Source organism: Dermacentor andersoni, chromosome 7 (genome assembly GCF_023375885.2).
Source record: "Dermacentor andersoni chromosome 7, qqDerAnde1_hic_scaffold, whole genome shotgun sequence".
NCBI lineage: Eukaryota > Metazoa > Arthropoda > Arachnida > Ixodida > Ixodidae > Dermacentor > Dermacentor andersoni.
This window is the reverse complement of record NC_092820.1, coordinates 54846211-54860682: the sequence shown is the minus strand read 5'-3', so window position 1 is coordinate 54860682 and position 14472 is coordinate 54846211. Positions and strand designations below refer to the sequence as shown.

Below are 14472 nucleotides of genomic sequence, written 5' to 3'. Positions count from 1 at the left end.
AGTGCTCCCTTCAGTTGATAGTGGGCGTTCGTGTTGTCCACTTCTCTACTCTTGTGTCCTGTCTGCACGCCTCACCTCTTTTTTGCATAATGAATCATTACCAAGTAGCTCAGCTTTCTGTCGTTCTAATATTTCAACTGCCCAAGTTTGCAGGTGTACCTAGAAAAAGACTCTGTACACTGCATTGGTACTGTGCGGACAAACAGGGTCCCTGCAGTGAGCCTCCCTAGCGAGCAGGAAACGAAAAATAGGAAGAGGACATTTTGAAGAGAGGGTTGCAGTTGTGGATGGAATTGAACTGTCATGCACAAGGTAGCAAGATACCCGAGCAGTGACTTTGCTCTCCTCCTTTGTTGAAACACAGCCTGCTACAAGTTCATCAAGGTATGATCGTCAAAAAAAAAGTGCGGAGTGAGATACCATGCCCTGCAGTGATCACCATCTACAACAAGAACATGGGAGGCGTCGACCTTTTGAACTCCGTCATCTCCATTTACCGTCCCTACCTAAAGTCGAAAAGATATTATTTTCGTGTTTTTCTGCACATCCTTGACTTGACAGCTGTAAATGCTTGTTGGCTTTACAAGAGGAACATCATGAAAAAACGCGATCAGTACACTGAAAGGCTACTTCCGTTGGCTGAGTTCAGGATGGACCTGGCTGCATCACTCTGCAAGGCTGGGAAGACGGCGTTGAAAAAGCGAGGAAGGCCTAGCAATGAGTCAATAGAACAAGCCTGTGATGAGAAGAAAAAAAGGGACCATCAACTCCAACTCAGGATGTCAGGCTAGATCCTGTATTATTTCTCATCTACGAAGCTTTGTTTCAGTGCTCATTATTTTCATTTCTTTCCTCAGATTGGTCACTGGGTACTTTGAGCAAGAAGCGGCAGCGCTGCCAGCTTCCTGGCTGCACAGGAATCTCCATGAGCTACTGCGTTAAGTGTGGAGTGTATCTCTGTTCCACAAACAAGAGCAATTGCTTTTTTGTGTACCACACTACAAAATGAGTCCACCGTTTCTCATTACTTACCGATTACTGCTCAAGGTATAGAACCAACCTTTTCAAGCAAGCAAGTGAAATAGCCTTCTATTGTACGATGTGTTGCCCCTTGCTGATTGTCATGTAAATAAATGTTAGTTTGAAACACAATGAGCCGGGCTTTCCTCAACTTTTTCTTTATGTGCACGTTGTTGCAAATATGCAACGTACCCTTTTCCTGCCAATACAAACCGTAAAAGTCCACTGAAGGTATTTTTTTGGTAGTACTGCTATTGTTATGGTTCCCTGCAACGACATTAATAATTTTATGGCAAAAGAAAAAATTGTGCAGTAAAGGGTTAACTTTTATAATTGGTTGAGGACCCCATGTATGGTACGCAGATTTGTAGAGGACCTTCAGAAACCACTAAACATCTCACGTAGTCCTTTTTTCCGGGTTGCAAAGAAAGCGCGTGAAATATGAAAGTGGCCACGTGATGGAGCATTTGCAACTGGTATTGTGCTGCTCTCAAGCGTGCGTTCGGTGAACAAGGTCGGCTGCATCGGGACTGGCGACGAGAAAGTGGCAGGGCGTTTTTTATATCATTGGCAGCGCTCCGCCTGCAGCGTGCATTTTCGTCGTCATCCGACAGGAGGCAACTCCTCCAATCAACTCCTCCAAAAGTACAACCACAGTAGGAAGCACTTGATGAGCCCACTGAACATTGCTGGAAGAATGAGGAGTGCGCAGAAACTCCACATGATGAAGAATGACCCTTAGTTGCCGCAAGTCCTGAAACTGTGCAGGCACACTGACACCATAAAGTTCCACAATACGTGTTTCCCCAAAATACACTTCCACACGCATGCCATCTCGAACTATCACTGATGAACGCACAGATGCGCCCTGATCTACAGTCAAATCCAGGAATAGAACCTACTAGTGCATGTTGATCACAGACCGTATTGGTGAGATGTTAAAGCTTGGCAGCGCAATAGGAAATTCAGAAAAGCTTGTAACTTTGCTCTGTTTGTCTTGCGGTTGTTTTTCTTTGAGAGATTTTTCCATGGCGAGGCGGAGCGATTCGTGCTCAACACGTTTTTTGTTCTCCTCGAGAGCCTCCCGAGCGCATGCATTTTAACGAGAGAGGTATTGTGGGCGATTCGGGAACATACTCGGCACCGCATTCGGCTTCAACCGGAAGACTTTAGGGGCACTTAAATAATCTTCCCCGTCTTCAATGCGTGTACTTTGACGTTTTACGTAGTCGCTGGCCTCAAAATGTTTCTCGCAGAGCTGAAACAATACAACAAAAGTATTATCACGTTTCAGGCTCCAAGAACTCAAGCAGGCCCACTCAGCTGATGCTTCATACGTTCAGCCACAAAAACGCGCATTCAGTTGATAAAAAACCTTCCATATCGAATCATGGACCATTTCTTACCACTGTGTTCTTCGTAGGATCAAAATCCTTTTTGGGAAACAGCTCTTGTCCATGCAGCCTGCTGCACCGCGTCGTTCGGAAATACGTGCACTAGCACGCTCTGCTCTTCTGCGTAGTTCGACTTGCAGTTGGGAGCGCACCAGCAGCCGGTCATTCTTGCAGTTCGTTCACGTGAAAAAGACAGCACCAAATGAAATACATACGTCTTGCAGACGTAAAAAGGCCGCACGCTCCCACGCTAGCTATCCGACATGTGAACGGGCAACTCTAACGACCGATTCCGATCACTGTGGCCAGCACACGTGAAACTAAATCCGACAGAGACGCATGAAAATGTGGCTGCTTAATCATGTTGAAATGATGTGGTGTGCCATTCTTACAGAGTACATTTGGCTACATAAAACCGAATAGCTGAATGCTGCAATCTTCGGTATCATTTGCGCCCCAATTATTAGAAACACTAAAAAAATTGACCTCGTTGGGTTCTAGTTAAAGTCACCGCTGAAGCCACTGTGAGTCTTCCATAGCTGTTCTTGTTCGGACTTGTCCAGCCTGCCCGCTCAGCATGCGGACGTTCCGGCGAAGCTGTCGTCGTAAATCCGAGCGGCTATGTGACCTTGGTGACGTCAGCGTTTGAGCGAGGAGAAGGCGTGGGGCCATTAATTACTCTAGGTGGCGTTGGCTCAGGGCGGATGCCTTGATGAATCACAACATGACAGAGAAACTGAGGCTCCTCGCAGCCAAAGTGAGACTTTTCTGCTTTTCGTATTAGGCCGATGGACCACATCGTTCCTGGAACCACCAGCAGCAGTCTCAGGTGTTCCTCGAACGTTTCCGAAAAAACTATGGCATCGACGATGTGTACAAGGCAAGGTCATGCTGCTTGTGAATTGTGCCACTACTGTTACTTTCACCTTTACTTCAGTTGATTGTTATTTTTTGACTCTTTCATCTTCGTTGACTTTCATCTCTTTTCACATCACTCGCACTCAACTTGTTTAACCATGTTTTATGGGTACTATCGCGCTTGTCATACCCTATCCTTTCACCTCACTTTGTTACTGTTAAGGCATCCGCCATCTTCGTTTCTTTTGGCCGCTCACTGTTTTATGCTTAGCGTAGATTCGTTCACGTTCTTACCCGTATGTTTATTCGGGACAAGCAGTTTTACATAGTTGGTTAGCAGAATTCTTTTACGTTAGCTGCGCAATTGTGAGTGATGATGTGCTCACGGGCCAGGGATCTTGTTTGAAATAGCCTATTCTTGGATTTTCAACATTATACAATTGGCAGCCTACGCTCGTGGTGTGCTGCATGTTCTTCCCATGTGCGCTTGTTTTTTTTTTTCAACGCAGTTTTAACCTTACTACACGATACTAACATCTCTAAATCTACAGCGATGCTTACTGCGTCACGCCTATTGAACCGCCGATACACTCACTAGCTTCCCTTGGTCACTAAACTTCGCAATGCTGGTGCACAGAACATCGCACCTCCTATGACTTTTGCTACGCAACAGCCCCCACGCGCTGTTTTGACGCTGTTTACTGGTATCGGACGGGAAAACGGAATTTCGGGTTTAACACTCTGCAGAAGTCTCTCCTTAGGATGGCCAATATGATCCCAGCATTAGCTTTCGAGATCCTAGATTCTGCCACTCAGCTGCGTCACGTGCTATACAGTTATTGTCAAGCCATAAACTCCGAAACCAAATGCCGCGTAGAACGAAACTACGACAGCGTTGGCACAACCCACATCAGATGGATCATCTCACTAATTACCGTCCTACATCCGAGGGCCTGCAAACTAAACCGCTACTGTGACTGAGACACAAATGGTGACTTCACGTTAATCATGCGTAGCCACCGAATCCATGACCGATACGTCCATCTAGTTATCTACTAACGCATCAAAAGCTGCTTAAGAACGCACCGCCAACGTTAGAGTGTTCGCCTGACGCATTCGTGACGTTCTATGTAGGCGGATCCGCCATCGTCTTCCACGTCCACATACGTGAACACCACGAATCAGACCTCTACCACAAAGATTTAATGACTGCCATTGGCACTTTCGTCGTCTTACTAAGCGTTCAACCTTTTGGTACCAGATACAAAACACTCGGGGCACGCCCTGCCGGTCTGGTGTCTGCCCGCGCCTGGTCATCGCGCTGTTGCGTGGTCGCAATGGCTCCGCATCTTCGAGAAGCTTCTGTTTGCCACAGGAGCCTCAGACTGCGCGTCGGATCGTCGCGAGGTCCTCCTACTTCCCATATTTGACGTACAAGGCATATTTCACACCTTGCTGCTTCCACGTTTATATAAGACTAAGCTCGGTGAGCGAACTGCTAGTGATAAGGTATCAGGATATAGCACGGGCTTTGCGCCCATACTGCCTGAACAATCGTCAAACGACATCGCAATCGCAGCTCTGCATGCTAATTTCAATGCAGTGAGCAATGTCGTGGTCTAACGGCGGTGTTTCGGTAAGCGCGTCCAGCAAGCTGATGAAGCAATTAAAGAGTACGTCACCGAATCGCGAGAGCTTTCTGCTACGTGCACTTTTCATTTCCAGGAGCTTTCGCTTCGTGACCAGTTCGTTCTGGGTGTGTCGTGTCGGAGCTCGTGTGAGCGGTTTCTTCTCGAAGGCTCCTCTCTCTTGTTCGCTGGAGCTGTAGTCATGGAAACGCAGTTTGGGCAGGAGACGAACTGTCTCGAAGAATTTGCCCATGTAGATATTCAGCGGATAAATACTCGTGAATGTACGCCACCGCACGCACCATTATATGTCGGCAGCTCGACGTGCTCACGCAGCCACCCATCACGTTGTTACCGTTGCCGTTCATTCCAGCATTATGTCGTCACATGTTGCTCTCCCACCAAAAGCAAGCGTTGTCATCGTTGCGGAGTCATGGGTCACTACCCTCATGTTTGGAGCAAAGGAGACATTTCAAAGGTTCGTGAGTTAGAAAGCGAAAATGTATCCGACGTTGAAGTTTTGAGCATTCTGACTGTGACGACGCTTTTCGACCAATTAACGTGGTAATTGGTCATGCGCATATAACTTTCCTGGAGGTTCTGGATCAGTTTCTATTCTAGCGTATGCCCTTTTTAGGTAACATATGGAAGAACAGGTGCTTTCTGCCCTTAGATTGTGCTAGTAGAATATTCCAAGAGGCCAATTCCAGTCCATGGTTGTTTCCAGTCCATGATTGCCCTACATGCATTCTTCTATATGTCGAGGAACAAGGCACCTCACTCTTGTGCGTTGGCGCCATCAAGGAAGTTGGTCTGCAGATTGATGGCTAGTCGAAGGGGTGCCTTGAAGTGACAGCGCTAACTACTAATGCTCGAAAGGCACACTCCTCTGACCAGACTGATTCCAGCAGCCCAATAACCCCCCAACAGGATTAGTTCGAGAGTTTGGAACCATCTATGATCCAGGGCTTGCACTCACGAAATGTTTTGTTGACCGTGTGAAAACGCGATTCATAGTGCAACCAGTTGTAACAAAGATTTCAGGGCTTCCGCTCTCACTGCGGTCAGTGCTCTCGCAAAAACTCGGCCAGTTGGTAAACTGACGTGGTAGAGCACGTCGAGGCATCCAATGGGCGTCCCCAATCTTTATGGTGAAAAACAGAAAGGGACGCGTCTGTCTCGGTGTAGACCTTCGATAGGCAGAGAAAGTCGTTGTAACGGACAGGTTTACATTAAGATGGCGAGTTGGGCTAGTTAGTTGACGCTGATATTTGAAGTAGATTGAAGCGCACCTAAGACGCTCACCCGCTAGAGCTGGACTGTAAGCGCTGTCCAGCGCGCTTTCTATTTCTGTCCGCATCTTAGTTGTGCTCAACCACGCAGGGCTTCTTACAACCAAACAAGCGATGTTCTGTCTACTTCATTCCTGTGTCCACCCCTTCGGTGCGCTTTAGTCTAATTCAAAGATAGACAGCTTTTACATACCTATACACTAGAGATATTGCATTGTCTAAGGCGGGCAACAGATTTTTTTAAGCTTGACCTCGCATTCGCTTACCACCGGGTCTTTCTTCATCCTCAGAAGAGCGCTTTGCCTGGATTTTTATCCAACGAGGGCCTCTCTCGTTTTAAACAAGCGTACTTTGGGTTAGCTTCCGTGCCTTGTGCATATCATAGCTTAATAAAAGATCTACAGTGATGTAGAGGTGTACCATCCTGTAGGGATGATATTGCTACGGAACGGTATTTGCAATGACGAAGAGGCGAGCAGTGCGGGAACAACGACGACGATTAGAGGCTAGCGTGGCCTGTTGCCTCTTGGCCAAGTGCGGCGTATTTTCTTGTAAATATACTTGTATATAGCTTTTTGTCTGCGTCATCCTACGTAACATATTTGGTGTCGGTGGACGTTCCCTGTACCTCGTCACGGAGCTTCGCAGTGAACGGTACGTTGAGCGTCGTTGAGGACTGGATCTACCTGTACGAACACGTCAGCCACAATCCCCGATGGGACCCTACTATCATGCTCGCCAACGTAGTCTTTTACCTCGGTGGCACGCCTCGATTTTGGTTTCGAGCGCACGAAGATGAGCTCACTACTTGGGATTCGCTCAAGCAAAAGCTTCGAGACTTGTTCGGCAACCCCTACGGTCACCAAATTGCCGCGCAGAAGGAGTTATCCGGCCTTGGGCAAACGTCAACAGAGCCCTACGTCAGGTACATTCAGGACGTCTTGGCGCACACATGACTGAGTCAGACAAGGTTTCCCACATCCTCAATGGCATTGTCGATGACGCCTTCAACTTGCTCGTTTTCAACAACGTGGCGACGGTGGATGCAGTTTAAAAGAGTGCCGCAGCCTGGAACTCGCTAAAAGCCTACGTATGGACCTGCAGTTTGCCCGTCTGCCCAACACCCCAGCGACATCTTCCTGTGCCGACGCTCTTCGTCCCAACAACACTGGTGATGTTACCAGGATGGTCCGGCGCGAGATCGAGGTCGCCTATCCGGCTGCCTTCGACTCCAGATCCTCCAACGCACCTGCAGTCACGCTTTCCCTGATCAACGCAGTTTTCCGCCAGGAATTTGCAAACATGGGGCTTCACACCATCTGCTCGGCCCATCGCCCTGATACCCACCCGGCTTCTTCGATTCCACCCCGTCCTGCGTATTATTACCCACCACGTTTCCGCAACCCATCTGAATGGCGCACTGCTAACGACAAGCCCATTTGCTTTCACTGCGGTCGAATCGGGCACATTGCTCGGTACTGTCGCAGTCGCAGGAGTTCCCCAACCCGATCTACTCATACTGCCCACTCTCACCCCCCAGGTGGCCCTTCTCGCCCCTATGCTGCACGCTCCAATAATAGCGCCACTGATTCTCCTGTGCAGAACCGCCCTTATTCTCGTTCGCCTTCGCCCCAACGACGACAATCTCGCTCTCCCCAGCCACGTGGCTACTATTCGCCGACTCCCTTCGGACGCCGCTCCCAGCCGGAAAACTAGACGATGCAGCACCGCGAGGTGACGCTGGATTGCTCCCTATGCCGCCAAATCCTGCAGTGAGGTTGCCCACTCATCTGAACCTTCTTGACGTGCAAGTCGACGGTGCTCCCGTGTCTCCTCTTATAGACAACGGGGCGCATTTGTCGGTAATGACCGCTGACCTTCGTACCCGGCTCAAGAAAATAATCACGCCCACCACGATGCGTGTTGTCCGTGTCGCCGATGGCGGAACAGCCCCCGTAATTGGTATGTGTGCCGCCCGCGTCTCCTTCGCCAATCGATCCACTATAGTACTATTCAAAATCATCGCCCACTGTCCCCACGACATCATCCTCGGTTTAGACTTCCTCTCCGCACATTCTGCTCTCATCGATTGTTCCGCCAGTACTCTTCGCCTTGACCTGCCTGTTCTAGATTCCGCTGAACCACACCCCAGTCACCTCAGTTAGGTCGACTTCGTTCACTTGCCACCTTCGGCACTGACTTACCTTGACTTACGTTGACTTATCTTGACCGTCGTCACAATGTAGTGACGACGGTCACTACAACGCGGCTCCTATGAGAGACGTCCTCCTTACACACGGGATTAATTCCTCCTTACACACCTCATATAATTTTATCTATTACGGCGAATTGCGTCTGCCTGCCAGTGGTCAACTTTGGCTTGACGACACAAGTGCTGCCACGCGGAATGTCTCTGGCCCAGCTTTGCTCATTCGAGAATAACTTAGTAGCATTTATTGCAGTAGCCAACAATTCAGCCGATCTTCCTCTACAATCGCAGTCGGCAACTTGTACCATCGCCGACTTACAGAAAATGATTGCGCCCGACATGCCGTCGGAGCAAGCTCGTGAGCTCTACCCCATTCTGTTTTCCTACCACGATATTTTTGACATTAACGATCGTCCTTTGGCCCAAACTACAGCTGTTAAACATTGCATTAATAGCAGTGATGCCGCTCCTATTCATCGCCGCCCGTATCCAGTGTCCCAGGCTGAGCGTCAAGTTATTCACGCAAAAGTTCGCAAAATGCTTGCCGATAACATTATTGAACCGTCATGTAGTCCATGAGCGCCACCTGTTGTACTGGTGAAAAAGAATGATGGTTCATGGCCCTTTTTCGTGGATTATGGGCACCTTAACAGGGTAACCAAAAAGGACGCCTATCCTCTACCTCGGACTGATGACGCCTTTGACTGCCTCCACGGTGCTCACTTTTTATACTCTATTGACCTTCGCTCCTGCTACTGGCAGCTTGCCATGGACGATCTCGACCGCTAGAAGACTGCTTTTGTAACACCCGACGGCCTTTATCAATTCAAAGTGGCGCCGTTCGGTCTATGTAACGCTCCTGCCACTTTTGAACGCACGCTGAACTCCCTTCTTCACTGTTTCAAATGGTCCACGTGTCTGTGCTACTTCGACGACGTTATAGTATTCTCGTCAACCTTCGCTACACACCTCGAGCGCCTCTCAGCAGTCATGGACGTTTTTCGTCGAGCCAGTCTGCAACTCAACGCATCGAAATGCCAATTGGGCCGTCGCCAGATTACCGTCCTTGGACATCTCGTTGATGCGAACGGAGTGCAACCGCACTCAGGCAAGATGCATGCTGTTACGCACTTCCCTGTTCCCAAGTGTGTCAAAGATGTGCGCAGCTTCATCGGCCTTTTTTTCGTACTTCCGCCACTTCGTGAAAAATTTCGCGGCGAATAGCACCACCACTAAGCGATCTTTTGAAAAAAGACGCCCCTTTCCTGTGGGGCAATAACGAGGCCTCTGTATTCTCGCATCTAATCAACCTTCTCACTACGCCTCCCGTTCTGGCCCATTTCGATGCTTCTGCGCCTAACGAAGTCCGCACTGATTCCAGTGGTTACGGAATTGGCGCAGTACTGGCACAACGCCGGTGTGGCAACGACCGTGTGATCGCTTACGCCAGTAGGCTTCTCTCACCCACGGAGCGCAACTATTCCATCACTGAGCGTCACTCTCTGTCCCTAGTTTGGGCGGTTGCGAAGTTCCGCCCATACTTATATGGCCGACCATTTTCCGTTGTCACAGACCATCACGCGCTTTGCTGGTTATGTTCACAGAAAGATCCTACAGCAAGACTTGGTCGCTGGGCTTTACGCCTCCAAGAATATTCGTATTCTGTAACCTACAAATCTGGCTGACTATACAAGGACGTTGACTGCTTGGCTCGCTACCCGGTAGACAAGCCTGACGAAGCCGACAGTAGTACAGCCAACGGTATTTTCTCTGTGTCTGCCTTCGCTAACATCGCCGATGAGCAGTACCGAGACCTATCGCTGCGAGCACTCATCGAGCGTCTGCGCTGTACACCTACCGACGCATCCGTTCGCCGATAAGTCCGCCACGGCGGCATTCTGTACCGAAGGAACTTCCTTCCCGAAGGATCTGGTCTTCTTCTTGTCGTGCCAACATATCTACGACATACTGCTCTTTGAGATGCATGACGCACACACTGCAGGACATCTTGGGGTAACCCGCACGTACGACCGCGTCCGCCGCCGCTTCTATTGGCCTGGTCACGCTCACTCCGTCCGGCGCTATGTTGCTGCCTGTGATCCCTGCTAGCGTCGGAAAACACCTCAAGTGCTACCGCCCGGTCATCTCCAGCCGATCACCGTCCCTGTGCAACCGTTCTTTCGTGTTGGATTAGGCCTCCTCGGTCCCTTTCCCACGTCATCCTCTGGGAACAAAGGGGTAGCCGTCGCAAGTGATTACGCCACCCGATACGCTATCACACGGGCTCTCCCTACCAGTTGCAGCACTGACGTCGCGGACTTTCTCTTGCGTGACATTATCTTGCTCCATGGCGACCCGCAACAGTTGCTTATTGACCGTGGTCGTAACTTCCTCTCGAAAGTTATCGCCTACATTGCGCGTTCCTGCTCCATTCAACACAAGCTGACTACCTCGTACCATCCTCAAACCAATGGCCCGACAGAGCGGTTAAACCGTACTCTTACCGATATGCTCTCCAAGCACGTTTCCAAGAACCACCATGACTGGGACATTGCCCTTTCTTACGTCACATTTGCGTATAATTCTTCCCGGCACGACACCGCCAGATTTTCTCCATTTTATCTACTGTATGGTCGCGAACCGACCTTGCCCCTTGACGCGGCACTTCCTCCTGCTTCGATCTCAACAAGCGAGTATGCGCACAACGCATACTCGCATTTTGTCATACCCGGGCGTATGTACGCAAAACTGCAAGGTGTCCTGGTGTCGGTGCATCGTGAAGTTGTTCGAGAGCGACGGCTCACAGCGACCAAGAAAGGACACCGAGCAACTCATGGATAGCCGGGCCGATATTTCACCAGTAGAGGATGCAGTCGTGCAGTATGAACATGCGGCACGTGCTGTCGGTGCGGCCAGATTGCACTTCTATGATCATGGACTGTAAGGAATCAGCGCGCATGTCGGTCATATCAGTAAAAGCCATTACCCAGGTCAACGGATCACGCGCAGCAGGACAGGAAGGATCCACGTCGTGACGGGAGAGGCAGTCAGCGTCCTTCTGGAGGCTTGTAATTGACAATAAACGAAAATTCCTGGAACCGCAAAGCCCAATGACAAGGACATCTTGTCGGGTCCCGGAGGGAAGACAGCCAGCAGAGTCCGTAGCGCTCTGTAACGAGCGAAAACATGCGGCCGTAGAAATATGACCTGAACTTGGCAACAGCCGAAACTAAATCCCAGCACTCCAGCTCGGCGTTTGTGTAATTTCTCTAGGTAGTTGACAACAGGGGGCTGGCGTATGCTATCACGCACTCGATACCATTTTGTTGTTGGGCAAAAATAGCGCCGATGCCATGGCCGCTTGCATCTGTGTGGACATCAGACGGTGTAGATAAATAAAAGTGGGCAAATATGGGAGGGGTTTTCAGAAACTCGATTAGAGCGGTGAACGTGTGAGCCAGTTCCGGGCCCCATGAGAATGGCGTGTTCTTCCTTATGAGATATGTCTAAAACCGAGCAACGTCGGTGAAGTTTTTGAAGAAATGTCGAAAGTACGAACACAGGCCGACGAAGCCGCGCACGTCAGAAACAGAACGCGGCACAAGGAAAATGTGAATGACGCGAATTTTTTCTGGATCTTCTTGTACACCGGATGTGTCAACGAGGGGTCCCAACAGGTTAATCTGAGTGCACCCGAAGTGACATTTCGTGGAGTGCAGTTAGTGGCCGGCTTTTCGGAAGACCACATATATGACAGCGAGTCGGGTAAGGTGGCTGCCGAAGGTCGGCGAAAAGCAATAACGTCGACAAGGTTACAAAGATAAGTAGTCCATTTGTAGCCTCGCAGAAGAGAGTCTATCATACGTTCAACTGTTGCAGGAGCATCGCATAGACCACAGGGCGTCTTTGAACTGAATAAACCATCCTGCATGATGAAGGCTGTCTTCTCGTGGTCCATTTCATCAATTGAAATCTGCCAGAAGCAAGATTGAAGATTGACGGGCGAGAAGTATTTAGCTCCGTCCAAGCTGTCCAAGGCGTCATGTGTGGGAGAGGGTAGGTTTTTTTTTTCGCGCGATCTTGTTTAAGTGGCGACTTCCACGCAAGAACGCCTGGTACCATCTTTTTTTTCACAAAAATGACAGCCGAAGTCCAAGGGCTGGCTGAAGGTTCGACGACCCCTTTGCGGAACATGTTGTCCATTGCTGATTGGATGACTATACGTTCAGCATGCGACACACGATAGGGACGCCGACGAATAGGATTCGTGTCTCCAGTGCTTATACGGTGGCAAACAACAGATGTTTCGCCTAAGGGCCTGTCGACGAAATCAAAGATGCCGCTGTACGATTCGAGCAGGAGACGAATGTCCGTTGCCTGTGCAAAAGTGAGGTCAGGTGCAATCATTTTAGCGAAGTCATCAGTTAAGACACCAGAGCTGTGAACTGCAATTCACGCTATAAAAAACTCTCGGCATTCAGACTCTCAATGTCAAATTTCGAACAACTAGAAACGCTGGCCATAAACGAACCGGCCGGAAGCACTTGAGGGCACCCGCTCAAATTCGGAAGCGGTATAAGGACGTTGGTATTAGTAGCCGTGACCAGCGTATGCGGGACAGCAACGTTCCGGTTGAAAAGAACGTCGACGATGGGGCGAAGCACATATTCACGGTCAGGAACCGGTGGCTGGGCGGTCAAGCTGACGTAACTGTCTCGAGAGACAAACATCGTGATTTGAGCACACGTGCGGTCACACGGAGCTCGGAGCATTGGCAAGTAGAGGCAGGTCTAACTGAAGAACGCCTGTTTCGCCGTCGATCAGAGAAGAATGATTGATGAAAAGCCAATCCAAGCATAACGACGTGAGCGCAGTTGTCCATCATAGCAAAGAGAACCGAAGTAGAGCGGCCGGCTATATTGAAACGCGCAGTACACATTCAAAGAAAAAGCAGCACGCCGCCGTCGGCCACATGAAGCACACGGACAGCTGCTGGTGTGAGGACCTTTTTTAAACGTTTACGTTGGCCAGCACTCATTACAGGTACGTGGCCTTCAGTGTCGACGAGTGTTGGAGAGGTACGCCGTCTATTTTATCGCCAATTACACTTCTCTTTGTGGGGACACACAGAGTATTTGAAGCAGTAGTAGCCAATGCACAACCACTTCCATGGGCTGTATTTTTTTTGTTTTCAGAAAGGGTGTGGCGAGAAGCCGCAGGGAAAGAAAGGCGACATGACTGCAGCGAACTGCAAGACGGGTTACGTGTTTGCGCTGAACGAGACTGGTGTCCGCGTGTCGATGGTGAGCAACTGCACCGTATGTTCCCAGTAGACTTGTCGGTGCTGTTAGACTCGGCATAGGACGAAACATCGGGGGATTTACATCAAAACAGCTGGAGTTGGTCGGCTTGCGCGGTCGAGAGATACAAGTTGCGGGAGTATTGGCTGACATGACTATTGCCACCACACGTGAAGCATATTGGCAAGTCATCCGCAGTTCTCCACTCAGTCGGGTTGCGATGACGCGGAGAGAAACGTCGGGGTGGAGCGAAAATAGTCGAACGCTGTTCGTTGACTCTGGGTTGGGCGACAGCAGAGACAGAATGTGAACCAAAAATTTCAAGTTTCTGGGGAACGATGCCTCGTACGAGGGCAACTGAAAGCTGCGGGCACCATCACATCGAATTCACGTTGTACGATGCGCACCATGTCCCGTTATTGCGACGAATGCTGCTGTGCGGGTTGGTCTACCTACGTCAACGTTGCGGCTGTATTGATAAGTCTAGCGAATGGTTGCAAGGCACATCGGCTTTTGGCTGGCTCGATTTTCGGCACTCTTTTATGATAGCGTCAATTGCCGAGGAGCTTTTGCACATGAGCAGATTAAAGGCTTCTTCAGCACTGCCCTTCAGAACGTCCCCAACCTTCTCAACTTCTGTCATGTCGTGATCGGTTTTCGACAAAGCGCCAGCACGTGCTTGATGCACAAGACATGGGACTCCATGGGGGATGGAGCACGGAAGTACAGTTCCTGCTTTGCGGCCATTTTACGGCCAGCTGGTTTGCCAAA

At 49.8% G+C, this 14472-nt stretch overlaps 1 pseudogene; it reads left to right on the top strand.

Annotated features, from left to right (window-relative positions):
• Positions 1–417: 417 nt before the first annotated feature.
• Positions 418–1009, top strand: LOC126524745 (uncharacterized; annotated as a pseudogene).
• Positions 1010–14472: the final 13463 nt, after the last annotated feature.